The 18166-nt window shown below is 63.6% G+C and overlaps 3 non-coding genes across 3 annotated transcripts; all 3 read left to right on the forward strand.

Annotated features, from left to right (window-relative positions):
- Positions 1 to 4511: 4511 nt before the first annotated feature.
- On the forward strand, positions 4512 to 4630 carry LOC131863084 (5S ribosomal RNA). Its single transcript, XR_009362019.1, has one exon. It is a non-coding gene; the product is annotated as a 5S ribosomal RNA (ribosomal RNA).
- Positions 4631 to 10545: 5915 nt separating this feature from the next.
- On the forward strand, positions 10546 to 10664 carry LOC131863085 (5S ribosomal RNA). Its single transcript, XR_009362020.1, has one exon. It is a non-coding gene; the product is annotated as a 5S ribosomal RNA (ribosomal RNA).
- Positions 10665 to 16580: 5916 nt separating this feature from the next.
- On the forward strand, positions 16581 to 16699 carry LOC131863086 (5S ribosomal RNA). The gene has a single exon (XR_009362021.1). It is a non-coding gene; the product is annotated as a 5S ribosomal RNA (ribosomal RNA).
- Positions 16700 to 18166: the final 1467 nt, after the last annotated feature.

The following is an 18166-nucleotide window of genomic DNA, read 5'->3' on the forward strand; positions in this document are numbered from 1 at the left end:
TGCCCACCGCGGCGAAGGTGCACGCGAGGTGCGCACCCGGGGCAAACCGGGCTCCGACTTCGTGCACGCCGCACCTTGGAGCACACTTCGGAGCGCTCCTTGGTGCGCACCAGGGCGCGCAACCCAGCCGAGGTGCCCACCCCGGCGAAGGTGCACGCGGGGTGCGCACCCGAGGCAAACCGGGCTCCGACTTCGTGCACGCCATGGTGCCCACCGCGGCGAAGGTGCACGCGAGGTGCGCACCCGGGGCAAACCGGGCTCCGACTTCGTGCACGCCGCACCTTGGAGCACACTTCGGAGCGCTCCTTGGTGCGCACCAGGGCGCGCAACCCAGCCGAGGTGCCCACCCCGGCGAAGGTGCACGCGAGGTGCGCACCCGGGGCAAACCGGGCTCCGACTTCGTGCACGCCATGGTGCCCACCGCGGCGAAGGTGCACGCGAGGTGCGCACCCGGGGCAAACCGGGCTCCGACTTCGTGCACGCCGCACCTTGGAGCACACTTCGGAGCGCTCCTTGGTGCGCACCATGGTGCCCACCAGGGCGCGCAACCCCGCCGAAGGTGCACGCGAGGTGCACACCCGGGGCAAACCGGGCTCCGACTTCGTGCACGCCGCACCTTGGAGCACACTTCGGAGCGCTCCTTGGTGCGCACCAGGGCGCGCAACCCCGCCGAAGGTGCACGCGAGGTGCGCACCCGGGGCAAACCGGGCTCCGACTTCGTGCACGCCATGGTGCGCACCAGGGTGCCCACCGCGGCGAAGGTGCGCACCCGGGGCAAACCGGGCTCCGACTTCGTGCACGCCGCACCTTGGAGCACACTTCGGAGCGCTCCTTGGTGCGCACCAGGGCGCGCAACCCAGCCGAGGTGCCCACCCCGGCGAAGGTGCACGCGAGGTGCGCACCCGGGGCAAACCGGGCTCCGACTTCGTGCACGCCATGGTGCCCACCGCGGCGAAGGTGCGCACCCGGGGCAAACCGGGCTAGGACTTCGTGCACGCCGCACCTTGGAGCACACTTCGGAGCGCTCCTTGGTGCGCACCATGGTGCCCACCAGGCCGCGCAACCCAGCCAAGGTGTGCGCACCAAGGTGCACGCGAGGTGCGCACCCGGGGCAAACCGGGGTCCGGCTTCGTGCACGCCGCACCTTGGAGCACACATCGGGGCGCTCCCGGGTTCGCACCGGCGTTGCGCACCGTGGTGGGCACCTCGGAGCGCACCGTGGTGGGCACCTCGGAGCACACCAAGGTGGGCAGCGAGGTGCGCACCTTTGATGCGATGCCTTCACTAATTTCCATAAAAGGCAAAAGAAAACGAGATTTTAAAATTTCCGTTTTGAAAGATAGTGAGAAAAAGGGAATGCTGGTGCCATCTTGAGCCCGCCCTGGTGCGCAGCCCAGCCAAGGTGTGCGCACCAAGGTGCCCACCCTGGCGAAGGTGCGCGCCCGGGCAATTAACCCAACTTCCAACTTCGCGCGCGCCAGGGTGGGAGCGCACCCAACAACCGGGCCTGGGAAGAGCCAATGCGAGAAACCCCACCAAACGCTCTGACAAAAAAAGAGGGGGCGCTCCAGTAACCCCGCTTCGGAGCGCACCCTGGGCAAACCCAGCCAGGGTGCCCACCCCGGCCAAGGTGCAGGCGAGGTGCGCACCCGGGGCAAACCGGGCTCCGACAACGTGCACGCCGCACCTTGGAGCACACTTCGTAGCGCTCCCGGGTGCGCACCTCAGAGCACACCAAGGTGGGCAGCGAGGTGCGCACCTTTGATGCGCTGCCTTCACTAATTTCCAGAAAAGGCAAAAAAAAGAGGAGATTTTAAAATTTCCGTTTTGAAAGATAGTGAAAAAAACGGAACGCGGGTGCCATCTTGAGCCCGCCCGGGTGCACAGCCCAGGTAAGGTGCCCACCCTGGCAAAGGTGCGCACCCGGGCAATTAACCCTACTTCCGACTTCGTGCGCGCCAGGGTGGCAACCGGGCCTGGGAAGAGCCAATGCGAGAAACCCCACCAAACGCTCCGACAAAAAAAGAGGCGGCGCTCCAATAACCCCGCTTCGGAGCGCAGCCGGGGCAAACCCAGCCAAGGTGCCCACCCCGACGAAGGTGCACGCGAGGTGCGCACCCGGGGCAAACCGGGCTCCGACAACGTGCACGCAGCACCTTGGAGCACACTTCGAAGCACTCCCGGGTGCCCACCGGCGTTGCGCACCGTGGTGGGCAGCGAGGTGCGCACCTTTGATGCGCTGCCTTCACTAATTTCCAGAAAAGGCAAAAAAAAATGAGATTTTAAAATTTCCGTTTTGAAAGATAGTGAAAAAAACGGAACGCGGGTGCCATCTTGAGCCCGCCCTGGTGCGCAGCCCAGGCAAGGCATGCGCACCAAGGTGCCCACCCGCGGTGCACACCCGGGGCAAACCGGGCTCCGACTTCGTGCAGGCCGCACCTTGGAGCACACTTCGGAGCGCTCCTTGGTGCGCACCATGGTGCCCACCAGGGCGCACCCGGGGCAAACCGGGCTCCGACTTCGTGCACGCCGCACCTTGGAGCACACATCGGAGCGCTCCCAGGTTCGCACCAGCGTTGCGCACCTTTGATGCGCTGCCTTCACTAATTTCCAGAAAAGGCAAAAAAAAACGATATTTTAAAATTTCCGTTCTGAAAGATAGTGAAAAAAACGGAACGCGGGTGCCATCTTGAGCCCTTCCTGGTGCGCAGCCCAGGCAAGTTGTGCGCACCAAGGTGCCCACCCTGGCGGAGGTGCGCGCCCGGGGCAAACCGGGCTCCGACTTCGTGCACTGCATGGTGCCCACCAAGGCGCGCAACCCAGCCAAGGTGCCCACCGCAGCGAAGGTGCACGCGAGGTGCGCACCCGAGGTGCACACCCGGGGCAAACCGAGCTCCGACTTCGTGCACGCCGCACCTTGGAGCACACTTCAGAGCGCTCCTTGGTGCGCACCAGGGCGCGCAACCCAGCCAAGGTGCTCACCCCGGCGAAGGTGCACGCGAGGTGCGCACCCGGGGCAAGCCGGGCTCGGACTTCGTGCACGCCGCACCTTGGAGCACACATCGGAGCGCTCCCGGGTTCGCACCAGCATTGCGCACCTTTGATGCGCTGCCTTCACTAATTTCCAGAAAAGGCAAAAAAAAAAAAAAAACGAGATTTTAAAATTTCCGTTTTGAAAGATAGTGAAAAAAACGGAACGCGGGTGCCATCTTGAGCCCGCCCTGGTGTGCAGCCCAGGCAAGTTGTGCGCACCAAGGCACCCACCCTGGCCAAGGTGGGTCACGGGGTGGGTCCTAGGGTGGGTAACGGGGTGGGTACTAAGGTGCGTGCCAAGGTGGGTCATGGGGTGGGTGCCAAGGTGGGCACCAGGGTGGGTGTGCACCAACCCTAGCCAGGGTAGGTCACGGGGTGGTTGTCGGGGTGGGCGTCAAGGAGCCAAGGTGGGTGGCAAGTAGCCAAGTTGCGTGCCAAGGTGGGTGTCGGGGTGGGTGCCAAGGATCCAAGGTGGGTGCCAAGGAACCAAGGTGGGTGTCTGGGTGGGTGCCGAGGTGGGAGCCAGGGTGGGTCCCAAGGTGAGTGCAAAGGTGGGTGCCAGGGTCAAGGTGAGTGCCAATGTGGGTTCCAAGGTGCCAGGGTCAGGGTGAGTGCCAATGTGGGTTCAAAGGTGCTAAGTTGGGTGCGAGGTTGGGTGCGAGGGTGGGTGGGTGCCAAGGTGTGCTAGGTGGAAGCCCGGGTGGGTCGGCATCCCATGGGTGTCGAGTTGGGTGCCTGATGGGTGCTTCTTGTCAAGTTTTAGTCGTCGGGACTCATTTCGAGCCTTAGAGGTCGTTTCTTGTCCGGTTGCCCTGTCTTCGACCTGGGAACCCAATTTTGGTCCTCGGGTCCCATTTTTTTTTGTCTCGCATCCCACTTTTGGCCTGTGGCCTTTTCGGGGTCGATTCTCGTTTTGGGCATCAGAGCATGTTTCTTCTCCTAAAACCCAATATTTGTTTATTAAGTCTCGGAACACATTTTTGTTCTCGTGGACCCATCATGGGTCTTGGAACGCATTTGTGGTCCTTGGGTCCCATTTTGCATCCCGAAACTTGTGTTTTGGTGCTTGATCCCTATTTTGGGTGCCCACCTTGCACCAAGTGCGCACCCGGGGCAAACCGAGCGCCTTGGTGCACCGGGGCAAGATCGAGCGTGCACCCGAGGCGCCCCGAACATGCACCAAGGTGCACTCGGCCCACATGTGAGCGCAGGTCGTTGCGCCCGAGGTGGTGTGTGGGCACCGCGTTGCAGACGGGACACTGCACGCACACGACGCCCCGTCCAGGTGCACGCACGTAGGCCGGGCCGGGTGCACACCCGACGCCCTAGCAAGGTGCGCGCACCCGGGCAGGGCTCACACTTGGCGAACGGGGCGCACTTCGCGAGGGAGGGTGTGCACCTCGACGGGGGTGGGTGGCCGGGGTGGATTCGCACGTGGGTCGCGGTTTGCTAAGTACACACTGCGACAAGCTCATAACGGGTGCGATCATACCAGCGTTAGTGCACCGGATCCCATCAGAACTCCGCAGTTAAGCGCGCTTGGGCCGGAGTAGTACTGGGATGGGTGACCTCCCGGGAAGTCCCGGTGTTGCACCCTTTCTTAGTTTTTCGCCGGGCGTCGCAATGCTATTTGAATAAACCTTTTGCCCGTTTGCGTTCTCGTCGGGGCCGGGCCGGGCCGGGGTGCGCTGCCCGCACTACCGCGCGCGCGGGGGCGACACCGAGCGCGCACCCGAGGCGCCCCGAGCACACAGGCCACGGTGCAACCCGGGCGTTGTGCGCGCACCCCGGTGCGCCCGAGGTGCTGCGCGCGCACCCAGGTGAAATCGGTGTGCACCTCGGCCAGTGCGCGCTCGGTCGAGTCGCGCACGTTGGCCAAGGTGCACGGTGATGTTTCTTAATCTAATGTTCCGCACCAGACGCCCGGGACAGGTGAGCGAAGCTGGGCGGGGCCGGGTGCGCGGCCGGGGCAGGTGCACGCAGCTGGAGAGAGCTTTGGAGCACACCAGAGGTGCGCACCTTGGAGCACACTTCGGAGCGCACCAATGATGCGCTCCATTCAAAAGTTTCCTGAAAAGGCAAAAAAAGTTGAGATTATAGAATTTCCCACTTGAGAGATTGTAAAAAAAAAAAATTTAAAATGAAGGAAACGCGGGTGCCAAGGTGTGCGCGCCCGGGTGCGCAGCCCAGCCAAGGTGTGCGCACCAAGGCGCCCACCCTGGCGAAGGTGCACGCAAGGTGCGCACCCGAGGCAAACCGGACAATTAACCCAACTTTCGACTTCGCGCGCACCTGCGCACCTTGGAGCGCACTTCGGAGCGCTCCTTGGTGCGCACCAATCTTGGGCACCTCGGAGTGCACCATGGCGCCCACCAAGGTGCGCACCCGGGGCAAACCGAGCTCCGACTTCGTGCGCACCTTGGAGCGCACGAAAGGTGCGCACCATGGCGCCCACCAAGGTGCGCAGCCCAGCCAAGGCGTGCGCATCAAGGTGCGCACCCTGGCGAAGGTGCGCACCCGGGGCAAACCGAGCTCCGACTTCGTGCGCACCTTGGAGCGCACAAAGGGTGCGCAACCCAGCCAAGGTGTGCGCACCCCGGGCAAACCGAGCTCCGAATCGTGCGCACCTTGGAGCACACTTCGGAGCCCTCCTTGGTGCGCACCGATGTTGCGCACCTCGGAGCGCACCCGGGGAAAACAATGCAATTAACCCGACTTTCGACTTCGTGGGCACCTCGGAGCGCTCTCGGGTTCGCACCTCGGAGCACACCGAGGTGCGCACCTTTGATGCGCTGCCTTCACCAATTTCCAGAAAAGGCAAGAAAACATTGAGAAGGTGTGCGCACCGAGGTGCCCACCCTGGCGAAGGTGCACGCGAGGTGCGCACCCGGGGCAAACCGGGCTCCGACTTCGTGCACGCCATGCTGCGCACCTTGGAGGGCCATGGTGCGCACCTTGGAGCACACTTCGGAGCGCTCAATGGTGCCCAACCCAGCCAAGGTGCCCACCGCGGCGAAGGTGCACGCGAGGTGCGCACCCGGGGCAAACCGGGCTCCGACTTCGTGCACGCCGCACCTTGGAGCACACTTCGGAGCGCTCCTTGGTGCGCACCAGGGCGCGCAACCCAGCCGAGGTGCCCACCCCGGCGAAGGTGCACGCGGGGTGCGCACCCGGGGCAAACCGGGCTCCGACTTCGTGCACGCCATGGTGCCCACCGCGGCGAAGGTGCACGCGAGGTGCGCACCCGGGGCAAACCGGGCTCCGACTTCGTGCACGCCGCACCTTGGAGCACACTTCGGAGCGCTCCTTGGTGCGCACCAGGGCGCGCAACCCAGCCGAGGTGCCCACCCCGGCGAAGGTGCACGCGAGGTGCGCACCCGGGGCAAACCGGGCTCCGACTTCGTGCACGCCATGGTGCCCACCGCGGCGAAGGTGCACGCGAGGTGCGCACCCGGGGCAAACCGGGCTCCGACTTCGTGCACGCCGCACCTTGGAGCACACTTCGGAGCGCTCCTTGGTGCGCACCATGGTGCCCACCAGGGCGCGCAACCCCGCCGAAGGTGCACGCGAGGTGCGCACCCGGGGCAAACCGGGCTCCGACTTCGTGCACGCCGCACCTTGGAGCACACTTCGGAGCGCTCCTTGGTGCGCACCAGGGCGCGCAACCCCGCCGAAGGTGCACGCGAGGTGCGCACCCGGGGCAAACCGGGCTCCGACTTCGTGCACGCCATGGTGCGCACCAGGGTGCCCACCGCGGCGAAGGTGCGCACCCGGGGCAAACCGGGCTCCGACTTCGTGCACGCCGCACCTTGGAGCACACTTCGGAGCGCTCCTTGGTGCGCACCAGGGCGCGCAACCCAGCCGAGGTGCCCACCCCGGCGAAGGTGCACGCGAGGTGCGCACCCGGGGCAAACCGGGCTCCGACTTCGTGCACGCCATGGTGCCCACCGCGGCGAAGGTGCGCACCCGGGGCAAACCGGGCTAGGACTTCGTGCACGCCGCACCTTGGAGCACACTTTGGAGCGCTCCTTGGTGCGCACCATGGTGCCCACCAGGCCGCGCAACCCAGCCAAGGTGTGCGCACCAAGGTGCACGCGAGGTGCGCACCCGGGGCAAACCGGGGTCCGGCTTCGTGCACGCCGCACCTTGGAGCACACATCGGGGCGCTCCCGGGTTCGCACCGGCGTTGCGCACCGTGGTGGGCACCTCGGAGCGCACCGTGGTGGGCACCTCGGAGCACACCAAGGTGGGCAGCGAGGTGCGCACCTTTGATGCGATGCCTTCACTAATTTCCATAAAAGGCAAAAAAAAACGAGATTTTAAAATTTCCGTTTTGAAAGATAGTGAGAAAAAGGGAATGCTGGTGCCATCTTGAGCCCGCCCTGGTGCGCAGCCCAGCCAAGGTGTGCGCACCAAGGTGCCCACCCTGGCGAAGGTGCGCGCCCGGGCAATTAACCCAACTTCCAACTTCGCGCGCGCCAGGGTGGGAGCGCACCCAACAACCGGGCCTGGGAAGAGCCAATGCGAGAAACCCCACCAAACGCTCTGACAAAAAAAGAGGGGGCGCTCCAGTAACCCCGCTTCGGAGCGCACCCTGGGCAAACCCAGCCAGGGTGCCCACCCCGGCCAAGGTGCAGGCGAGGTGCGCACCCGGGGCAAACCGGGCTCCGACAACGTGCACGCCGCACCTTGGAGCACACTTCGTAGCGCTCCCGGGTGCGCACCTCAGAGCACACCAAGGTGGGCAGCGAGGTGCGCACCTTTGATGCGCTGCCTTCACTAATTTCCAGAAAAGGCAAAAAAAAGAGGAGATTTTAAAATTTCCGTTTTGAAAGATAGTGAAAAAAACGGAACGCGGGTGCCATCTTGAGCCCGCCCTGGTGCACAGCCCAGGTAAGGTGCCCACCCTGGCAAAGGTGCGCACCCGGGCAATTAACCCTACTTCCGACTTCGTGCGCGCCAGGGTGGCAACCGGGCCTGGGAAGAGCCAATGCGAGAAACCCCACCAAACGCTCCGACAAAAAAAGAGGCGGCGCTCCAATAACCCCGCTTCGGAGCGCAGCCGGGGCAAACCCAGCCAAGGTGCCCACCCCGACGAAGGTGCACGCGAGGTGCGCACCCGGGGCAAACCGGGCTCCGACAACGTGCACGCAGCACCTTGGAGCACACTTCGAAGCACTCCCGGGTGCCCACCGGCGTTGCGCACCGTGGTGGGCAGCGAGGTGCGCACCTTTGATGCGCTGCCTTCACTAATTTCCAGAAAAGGCAAAAAAAAATGAGATTTTAAAATTTCCGTTTTGAAAGATAGTGAAAAAAACGGAACGCGGGTGCCATCTTGAGCCCGCCCTGGTGCGCAGCCCAGGCAAGGCATGCGCACCAAGGTGCCCACCCGCGGTGCACGCCCGGGGCAAACCGGGCTCCGACTTCGTGCAGGCCGCACCTTGGAGCACACTTCGGAGCGCTCCTTGGTGCGCACCATGGTGCCCACCAGGGCGCACCCGGGGCAAACCGGGCTCCGACTTCGTGCACGCCGCACCTTGGAGCACACATCGGAGCGCTCCCAGGTTCGCACCAGCGTTGCGCACCTTTGATGCGCTGCCTTCACTAATTTCCAGAAAAGGCAAAAAAAAACGATATTTTAAAATTTCCGTTCTGAAAGATAGTGAAAAAAACGGAACGCGGGTGCCATCTTGAGCCCTTCCTGGTGCGCAGCCCAGGCAAGTTGTGCGCACCAAGGTGCCCACCCTGGCGGAGGTGCGCGCCCGGGGCAAACCGGGCTCCGACTTCGTGCACTGCATGGTGCCCACCAAGGCGCGCAACCCAGCCAAGGTGCCCACCGCAGCGAAGGTGCACGCGAGGTGCGCACCCGAGGTGCACACCCGGGGCAAACCGAGCTCCGACTTCGTGCACGCCGCACCTTGGAGCACACTTCAGAGCGCTCCTTGGTGCGCACCAGGGCGCGCAACCCAGCCAAGGTGCTCACCCCGGCGAAGGTGCACGCGAGGTGCGCACCCGGGGCAAGCCGGGCTCGGACTTCGTGCACGCCGCACCTTGGAGCACACATCGGAGCGCTCCCGGGTTCGCACCAGCATTGCGCACCTTTGATGCGCTGCCTTCACTAATTTCCAGAAAAGGCAAAAAAAAAAAAAAAACGAGATTTTAAAATTTCCGTTTTGAAAGATAGTGAAAAAAACGGAACGCGGGTGCCATCTTGAGCCCGCCCTGGTGTGCAGCCCAGGCAAGTTGTGCGCACCAAGGCACCCACCCTGGCCAAGGTGGGTCACGGGGTGGGTCCTAGGGTGGGTAACGGGGTGGGTACTAAGGTGCGTGCCAAGGTGGGTCATGGGGTGGGTGCCAAGGTGGGCACCAGGGTGGGTGTGCACCAACCCTAGCCAGGGTAGGTCACGGGGTGGTTGTCGGGGTGGGCGTCAAGGAGCCAAGGTGGGTGGCAAGTAGCCAAGTTGCGTGCCAAGGTGGGTGTCGGGGTGGGTGCCAAGGATCCAAGGTGGGTGCCAAGGAACCAAGGTGGGTGTCTGGGTGGGTGCCGAGGTGGGAGCCAGGGTGGGTCCCAAGGTGAGTGCAAAGGTGGGTGCCAGGGTCAAGGTGAGTGCCAATGTGGGTTCCAAGGTGCCAGGGTCAGGGTGAGTGCCAATGTGGGTTCAAAGGTGCTAAGTTGGGTGCGAGGTTGGGTGCGAGGGTGGGTGGGTGCCAAGGTGTGCTAGGTGGAAGCCCGGGTGGGTCGGCATCCCATGGGTGTCGAGTTGGGTGCCTGATGGGTGCTTCTTGTCAAGTTTTAGTCGTCGGGACTCATTTCGAGCCTTAGAGGTCGTTTCTTGTCCGGTTGCCCTGTCTTCGACCTGGGAACCCAATTTTGGTCCTCGGGTCCCATTTTTTTTTGTCTCGCATCCCACTTTTGGCCTGTGGCCTTTTCGGGGTCGATTCTCGTTTTGGGCATCAGAGCATGTTTCTTCTCCTAAAACCCAATATTTGTTTATTAAGTCTCGGAACACATTTTTGTTCTCGTGGACCCATCATGGGTCTTGGAACGCATTTGTGGTCCTTGGGTCCCATTTTGCATCCCGAAACTTGTGTTTTGGTGCTTGATCCCTATTTTGGGTGCCCACCTTGCACCAAGTGCGCACCCGGGGCAAACCGAGCGCCTTGGTGCACCGGGGCAAGATCGAGCGTGCACCCGAGGCGCCCCGAACATGCACCAAGGTGCACTCGGCCCACATGTGAGCGCAGGTCGTTGCGCCCGAGGTGGTGTGTGGGCACCGCGTTGCAGACGGGACACTGCACGCACACGACGCCCCGTCCAGGTGCACGCACGTAGGCCGGGCCGGGTGCACACCCGATGCCCTAGCAAGGTGCGCGCACCCGGGCAGGGCTCACACTTGGCGAACGGGGCGCACTTCGCGAGGGAGGGTGTGCACCTCGACGGGGGTGGGTGGCCGGGGTGGATTCGCACGTGGGTCGCGGTTTGCTAAGTACACACTGCGACAAGCTCATAACGGGTGCGATCATACCAGCGTTAGTGCACCGGATCCCATCAGAACTCCGCAGTTAAGCGCGCTTGGGCCGGAGTAGTACTGGGATGGGTGACCTCCCGGGAAGTCCCGGTGTTGCACCCTTTCTTAGTTTTTCGCCGGGCGTCGCAATGCTATTTGAATAAACCTTTTGCCCGTTTGCGTTCTCGTCGGGGCCGGGCCGGGCCGGGGTGCGCTGCCCGCACTACCGCGCGCGCGGGGGCGACACCGAGCGCGCACCCGAGGCGCCCCGAGCACACAGGCCACGGTGCAACCCGGGCGTTGTGCGCGCACCCCGGTGCGCCCGAGGTGCTGCGCGCGCACCCAGGTGAAATCGGTGTGCACCTCGGCCAGTGCGCGCTCGGTCGAGTCGCGCACGTTGGCCAAGGTGCACGGTGATGTTTCTTACTCTAAGGTTCCGCACCAGACGCCCGGGACAGGTGAGCGAAGCTGGGCGGGGCCGGGTGCGCGGCCGGGGCAGGTGCACGCAGCTGGAGAGAGCTTTGGAGCACACCAGAGGTGCGCACCTTGGAGCACACTTCGGAGCGCACCAATGATGCGCTCCATTCAAAAGTTTCCTGAAAAGGCAAAAAAAGTTGAGATTATAGAATTTCCCACTTGAGAGATTGTAAAAAAAAAAAATTTAAAATGAAGGAAACGCGGGTGCCAAGGTGTGCGCGCCCGGGTGCGCAGCCCAGCCAAGGTGTGCGCACCAAGGCGCCCACCCTGGCGAAGGTGCACGCAAGGTGCGCACCCGAGGCAAACCGGACAATTAACCCAACTTTCGACTTCGCGCGCACCTGCGCACCTTGGAGCGCACTTCGGAGCGCTCCTTGGTGCGCACCAATCTTGGGCACCTCGGAGTGCACCATGGCGCCCACCAAGGTGCGCACCCGGGGCAAACCGAGCTCCGACTTCGTGCGCACCTTGGAGCGCACGAAAGGTGCGCACCATGGCGCCCACCAAGGTGCGCAGCCCAGCCAAGGCGTGCGCATCAAGGTGCGCACCCTGGCGAAGGTGCGCACCCGGGGCAAACCGAGCTCCGACTTCGTGCGCACCTTGGAGCGCACAAAGGGTGCGCAACCCAGCCAAGGTGTGCGCACCCCGGGCAAACCGAGCTCCGAATCGTGCGCACCTTGGAGCACACTTCGGAGCCCTCCTTGGTGCGCACCGATGTTGCGCACCTCGGAGCGCACCCGGGGAAAACAATGCAATTAACCCGACTTTCGACTTCGTGGGCACCTCGGAGCGCTCTCGGGTTCGCACCTCGGAGCACACCGAGGTGCGCACCTTTGATGCGCTGCCTTCACCAATTTCCAGAAAAGGCAAGAAAACATTGAGAAGGTGTGCGCACCGAGGTGCCCACCCTGGCGAAGGTGCACGCGAGGTGCGCACCCGGGGCAAACCGGGCTCCGACTTCGTGCACGCCATGCTGCGCACCTTGGAGGGCCATGGTGCGCACCTTGGAGCACACTTCGGAGCGCTCAATGGTGCCCAACCCAGCCAAGGTGCCCACCGCGGCGAAGGTGCACGCGAGGTGCGCACCCGGGGCAAACCGGGCTCCGACTTCGTGCACGCCGCACCTTGGAGCACACTTCGGAGCGCTCCTTGGTGCGCACCAGGGCGCGCAACCCAGCCGAGGTGCCCACCCCGGCGAAGGTGCACGCGGGGTGCGCACCCGGGGCAAACCGGGCTCCGACTTCGTGCACGCCATGGTGCCCACCGCGGCGAAGGTGCACGCGAGGTGCGCACCCGGGGCAAACCGGGCTCCGACTTCGTGCACGCCGCACCTTGGAGCACACTTCGGAGCGCTCCTTGGTGCGCACCAGGGCGCGCAACCCAGCCGAGGTGCCCACCCCGGCGAAGGTGCACGCGAGGTGCGCACCCGGGGCAAACCGGGCTCCGACTTCGTGCACGCCATGGTGCCCACCGCGGCGAAGGTGCACGCGAGGTGCGCACCCGGGGCAAACCGGGCTCCGACTTCGTGCACGCCGCACCTTGGAGCACACTTCGGAGCGCTCCTTGGTGCGCACCATGGTGCCCACCAGGGCGCGCAACCCCGCCGAAGGTGCACGCGAGGTGCGCACCCGGGGCAAACCGGGCTCCGACTTCGTGCACGCCGCACCTTGGAGCACACTTCGGAGCGCTCCTTGGTGCGCACCAGGGCGCGCAACCCCGCCGAAGGTGCACGCGAGGTGCGCACCCGGGGCAAACCGGGCTCCGACTTCGTGCACGCCATGGTGCGCACCAGGGTGCCCACCGCGGCGAAGGTGCGCACCCGGGGCAAACCGGGCTCCGACTTCGTGCACGCCGCACCTTGGAGCACACTTCGGAGCGCTCCTTGGTGCGCACCAGGGCGCGCAACCCAGCCGAGGTGCCCACCCCGGCGAAGGTGCACGCGAGGTGCGCACCCGGGGCAAACCGGGCTCCGACTTCGTGCACGCCATGGTGCCCACCGCGGCGAAGGTGCGCACCCGGGGCAAACCGGGCTAGGACTTCGTGCACGCCGCACCTTGGAGCACACTTTGGAGCGCTCCTTGGTGCGCACCATGGTGCCCACCAGGCCGCGCAACCCAGCCAAGGTGTGCGCACCAAGGTGCACGCGAGGTGCGCACCCGGGGCAAACCGGGGTCCGGCTTCGTGCACGCCGCACCTTGGAGCACACATCGGGGCGCTCCCGGGTTCGCACCGGCGTTGCGCACCGTGGTGGGCACCTCGGAGCGCACCGTGGTGGGCACCTCGGAGCACACCAAGGTGGGCAGCGAGGTGCGCACCTTTGATGCGATGCCTTCACTAATTTCCATAAAAGGCAAAAAAAAACGAGATTTTAAAATTTCCGTTTTGAAAGATAGTGAGAAAAAGGGAATGCTGGTGCCATCTTGAGCCCGCCCTGGTGCGCAGCCCAGCCAAGGTGTGCGCACCAAGGTGCCCACCCTGGCGAAGGTGCGCGCCCGGGCAATTAACCCAACTTCCAACTTCGCGCGCGCCAGGGTGGGAGCGCACCCAACAACCGGGCCTGGGAAGAGCCAATGCGAGAAACCCCACCAAACGCTCTGACAAAAAAAGAGGGGGCGCTCCAGTAACCCCGCTTCGGAGCGCACCCTGGGCAAACCCAGCCAGGGTGCCCACCCCGGCCAAGGTGCAGGCGAGGTGCGCACCCGGGGCAAACCGGGCTCCGACAACGTGCACGCCGCACCTTGGAGCACACTTCGTAGCGCTCCCGGGTGCGCACCTCAGAGCACACCAAGGTGGGCAGCGAGGTGCGCACCTTTGATGCGCTGCCTTCACTAATTTCCAGAAAAGGCAAAAAAAAGAGGAGATTTTAAAATTTCCGTTTTGAAAGATAGTGAAAAAAACGGAACGCGGGTGCCATCTTGAGCCCGCCCTGGTGCACAGCCCAGGTAAGGTGCCCACCCTGGCAAAGGTGCGCACCCGGGCAATTAACCCTACTTCCGACTTCGTGCGCGCCAGGGTGGCAACCGGGCCTGGGAAGAGCCAATGCGAGAAACCCCACCAAACGCTCCGACAAAAAAAGAGGCGGCGCTCCAATAACCCCGCTTCGGAGCGCAGCCGGGGCAAACCCAGCCAAGGTGCCCACCCCGACGAAGGTGCACGCGAGGTGCGCACCCGGGGCAAACCGGGCTCCGACAACGTGCACGCAGCACCTTGGAGCACACTTCGAAGCACTCCCGGGTGCCCACCGGCGTTGCGCACCGTGGTGGGCAGCGAGGTGCGCACCTTTGATGCGCTGCCTTCACTAATTTCCAGAAAAGGCAAAAAAAAATGAGATTTTAAAATTTCCGTTTTGAAAGATAGTGAAAAAAACGGAACGCGGGTGCCATCTTGAGCCCGCCCTGGTGCGCAGCCCAGGCAAGGCATGCGCACCAAGGTGCCCACCCGCGGTGCACGCCCGGGGCAAACCGGGCTCCGACTTCGTGCAGGCCGCACCTTGGAGCACACTTCGGAGCGCTCCTTGGTGCGCACCATGGTGCCCACCAGGGCGCACCCGGGGCAAACCGGGCTCCGACTTCGTGCACGCCGCACCTTGGAGCACACATCGGAGCGCTCCCAGGTTCGCACCAGCGTTGCGCACCTTTGATGCGCTGCCTTCACTAATTTCCAGAAAAGGCAAAAAAAAAACGATATTTTAAAATTTCCGTTCTGAAAGATAGTGAAAAAAACGGAACGCGGGTGCCATCTTGAGCCCTTCCTGGTGCGCAGCCCAGGCAAGTTGTGCGCACCAAGGTGCCCACCCTGGCGGAGGTGCGCGCCCGGGGCAAACCGGGCTCCGACTTCGTGCACTGCATGGTGCCCACCAAGGCGCGCAACCCAGCCAAGGTGCCCACCGCAGCGAAGGTGCACGCGAGGTGCGCACCCGAGGTGCACACCCGGGGCAAACCGAGCTCCGACTTCGTGCACGCCGCACCTTGGAGCACACTTCAGAGCGCTCCTTGGTGCGCACCAGGGCGCGCAACCCAGCCAAGGTGCTCACCCCGGCGAAGGTGCACGCGAGGTGCGCACCCGGGGCAAGCCGGGCTCGGACTTCGTGCACGCCGCACCTTGGAGCACACATCGGAGCGCTCCCGGGTTCGCACCAGCATTGCGCACCTTTGATGCGCTGCCTTCACTAATTTCCAGAAAAGGCAAAAAAAAAAAAAAAATGAGATTTTAAAATTTCCGTTTTGAAAGATAGTGAAAAAAACGGAACGCGGGTGCCATCTTGAGCCCGCCCTGGTGTGCAGCCCAGGCAAGTTGTGCGCACCAAGGCACCCACCCTGGCCAAGGTGGGTCACGGGGTGGGTCCTAGGGTGGGTAACGGGGTGGGTACTAAGGTGCGTGCCAAGGTGGGTCATGGGGTGGGTGCCAAGGTGGGCACCAGGGTGGGTGTGCACCAACCCTAGCCAGGGTAGGTCACGGGGTGGTTGTCGGGGTGGGCGTCAAGGAGCCAAGGTGGGTGGCAAGTAGCCAAGTTGCGTGCCAAGGTGGGTGTCGGGGTGGGTGCCAAGGATCCAAGGTGGGTGCCAAGGAACCAAGGTGGGTGTCTGGGTGGGTGCCGAGGTGGGAGCCAGGGTGGGTCCCAAGGTGAGTGCAAAGGTGGGTGCCAGGGTCAAGGTGAGTGCCAATGTGGGTTCCAAGGTGCCAGGGTCAGGGTGAGTGCCAATGTGGGTTCAAAGGTGCTAAGTTGGGTGCGAGGTTGGGTGCGAGGGTGGGTGGGTGCCAAGGTGTGCTAGGTGGAAGCCCGGGTGGGTCGGCATCCCATGGGTGTCGAGCTGGGTGCCTGATGGGTGCTTCTTGTCAAGTTTTAGTCGTCGGGACTCATTTCGAGCCTTAGAGGTCGTTTCTTGTCCGGTTGCCCTGTCTTCGACCTGGGAACCCAATTTTGGTCCTCGGGTCCCATTTTTTTTTGTCTCGCATCCCACTTTTGGCCTGTGGCCTTTTCGGGGTCGATTCTCGTTTTGGGCATCAGAGCATGTTTCTTCTCCTAAAACCCAATATTTGTTTATTAAGTCTCGGAACACATTTTTGTTCTCGTGGACCCATCATGGGTCTTGGAACGCATTTGTGGTCCTTGGGTCCCATTTTGCATCCCGAAACTTGTGTTTTGGTGCTTGATCCCTATTTTGGGTGCCCACCTTGCACCAAGTGCGCACCCGGGGCAAACCGAGCGCCTTGGTGCACCGGGGCAAGATCGAGCGTGCACCCGAGGCGCCCCGAACATGCACCAAGGTGCACTCGGCCCACATGTGAGCGCAGGTCGTTGCGCCCGAGGTGGTGTGTGGGCACCGCGTTGCAGACGGGACACTGCACGCACACGACGCCCCGTCCAGGTGCACGCACGTAGGCCGGGCCGGGTGCACACCCGACGCCCTAGCAAGGTGCGCGCACCCGGGCAGGGCTCACACTTGGCGAACGGGGCGCACTTCGCGAGGGAGGGTGTGCACCTCGACGGGGGTGGGTGGCCGGGGTGGATTCGCACGTGGGTCGCGGTTTGCTAAGTACACACTGCGACAAGCTCATAACGGGTGCGATCATACCAGCGTTAGTGCACCGGATCCCATCAGAACTCCGCAGTTAAGCGCGCTTGGGCCGGAGTAGTACTGGGATGGGTGACCTCCCGGGAAGTCCCGGTGTTGCACCCTTTTTTAGTTTTTCGCCGGGCGTCGCAATGCTATTTGAATAAACCTTTTGCCCGTTTGCGTTCTCGTCGGGGCCGGGCCGGGCCGGGGTGCGCTGCCCGCACTACCGCGCGCGCGGGGGCGACACCGAGCGCGCACCCGAGGCGCCCCGAGCACACAGGCCACGGTGCAACCCGGGCGTTGTGCGCGCACCCCGGTGCGCCCGAGGTGCTGCGCGCGCACCCAGGTGAAATCGGTGTGCACCTCGGCCAGTGCGCGCTCGGTCGAGTCGCGCACGTTGGCCAAGGTGCACGGTGATGTTTCTTACTCTAAGGTTCCACACCAGACGCCCGGGACAGGTGAGCGAAGCTGGGCGGGGCCGGGTGCGCGGCCGGGGCAGGTGCACGCAGCTAGAGAGAGCTTTGGAGCACACCAGAGGTGCGCACCTTGGAGCACACTTCGGAGCGCACCAATGATGCGCTCCATTCAAAAGTTTCCTGAAAAGGCAAAAAAAGTTGAGATTATAGAATTTCCCACTTGAGAGATTGTAAAAAAAAAAAATTTAAAATGAAGGAAACGCGGGTGCCAAGGTGTGCGCGCCCGGGTGCGCAGCCCAGCCAAGGTGTGCGCACCAAGGCGCCCACCCTGGCGAAGGTGCACGCAAGGTGCGCACCCGAGGCAAACCGGACAATTAACCCAACTTTCGACTTCGCGCGCACCTGCGCACCTTGGAGCGCACTTCGGAGCGCTCCTTGGTGCGCACCAATCTTGGGCACCTCGGAGTGCACCATGGCGCCCACCAAGGTGCGCACCCGGGGCAAACCGAGCTCCGACTTCGTGCGCACCTTGGAGCGCACGAAAGGTGCGCACCATGGCGCCCACCAAGGTGCGCAGCCCAGCCAAGGCGTGCGCATCAAGGTGCGCACCCTGGCGAAGGTGCGCACCCGGGGCAAACCGAGCTCCGACTTCGTGCGCACCTTGGAGCGCACAAAGGGTGCGCAACCCAGCCAAGGTGTGCGCACCCCGGGCAAACCGAGCTCCGAATCGTGCGCACCTTGGAGCACACTTCGGAGCCCTCCTTGGTGCGCACCGATGTTGCGCACCTCGGAGCGCACCCGGGGAAAACAATGCAATTAACCCGACTTTCGACTTCGTGGGCACCTCGGAGCGCTCTCGGGTTCGCACCTCGGAGCACACCGAGGTGCGCACCTTTGATGCGCTGCCTTCACCAATTTCCAGAAAAGGCAAGAAAACATTGAGAAGGTGTGCGCACCGAGGTGCCCACCCTGGCGAAGGTGCACGCGAGGTGCGCACCCGGGGCAAACCGGGCTCCGACTTCGTGCACGCCATGCTGCGCACCTTGGAGGGCCATGGTGCGCACCTTGGAGCACACTTCGGAGCGCTCAATGGTGCCCAACCCAGCCAAGGTGCCCACCGCGGCGAAGGTGCACGCGAGGTGCGCACCCGGGGCAAACCGGGCTCCGACTTCGT

The sequence above is a fragment of the Cryptomeria japonica genome, unplaced genomic scaffold, assembly GCF_030272615.1.
Source record: "Cryptomeria japonica unplaced genomic scaffold, Sugi_1.0 HiC_scaffold_55, whole genome shotgun sequence".
Taxonomy (NCBI): domain Eukaryota; kingdom Viridiplantae; phylum Streptophyta; class Pinopsida; order Cupressales; family Cupressaceae; genus Cryptomeria; species Cryptomeria japonica.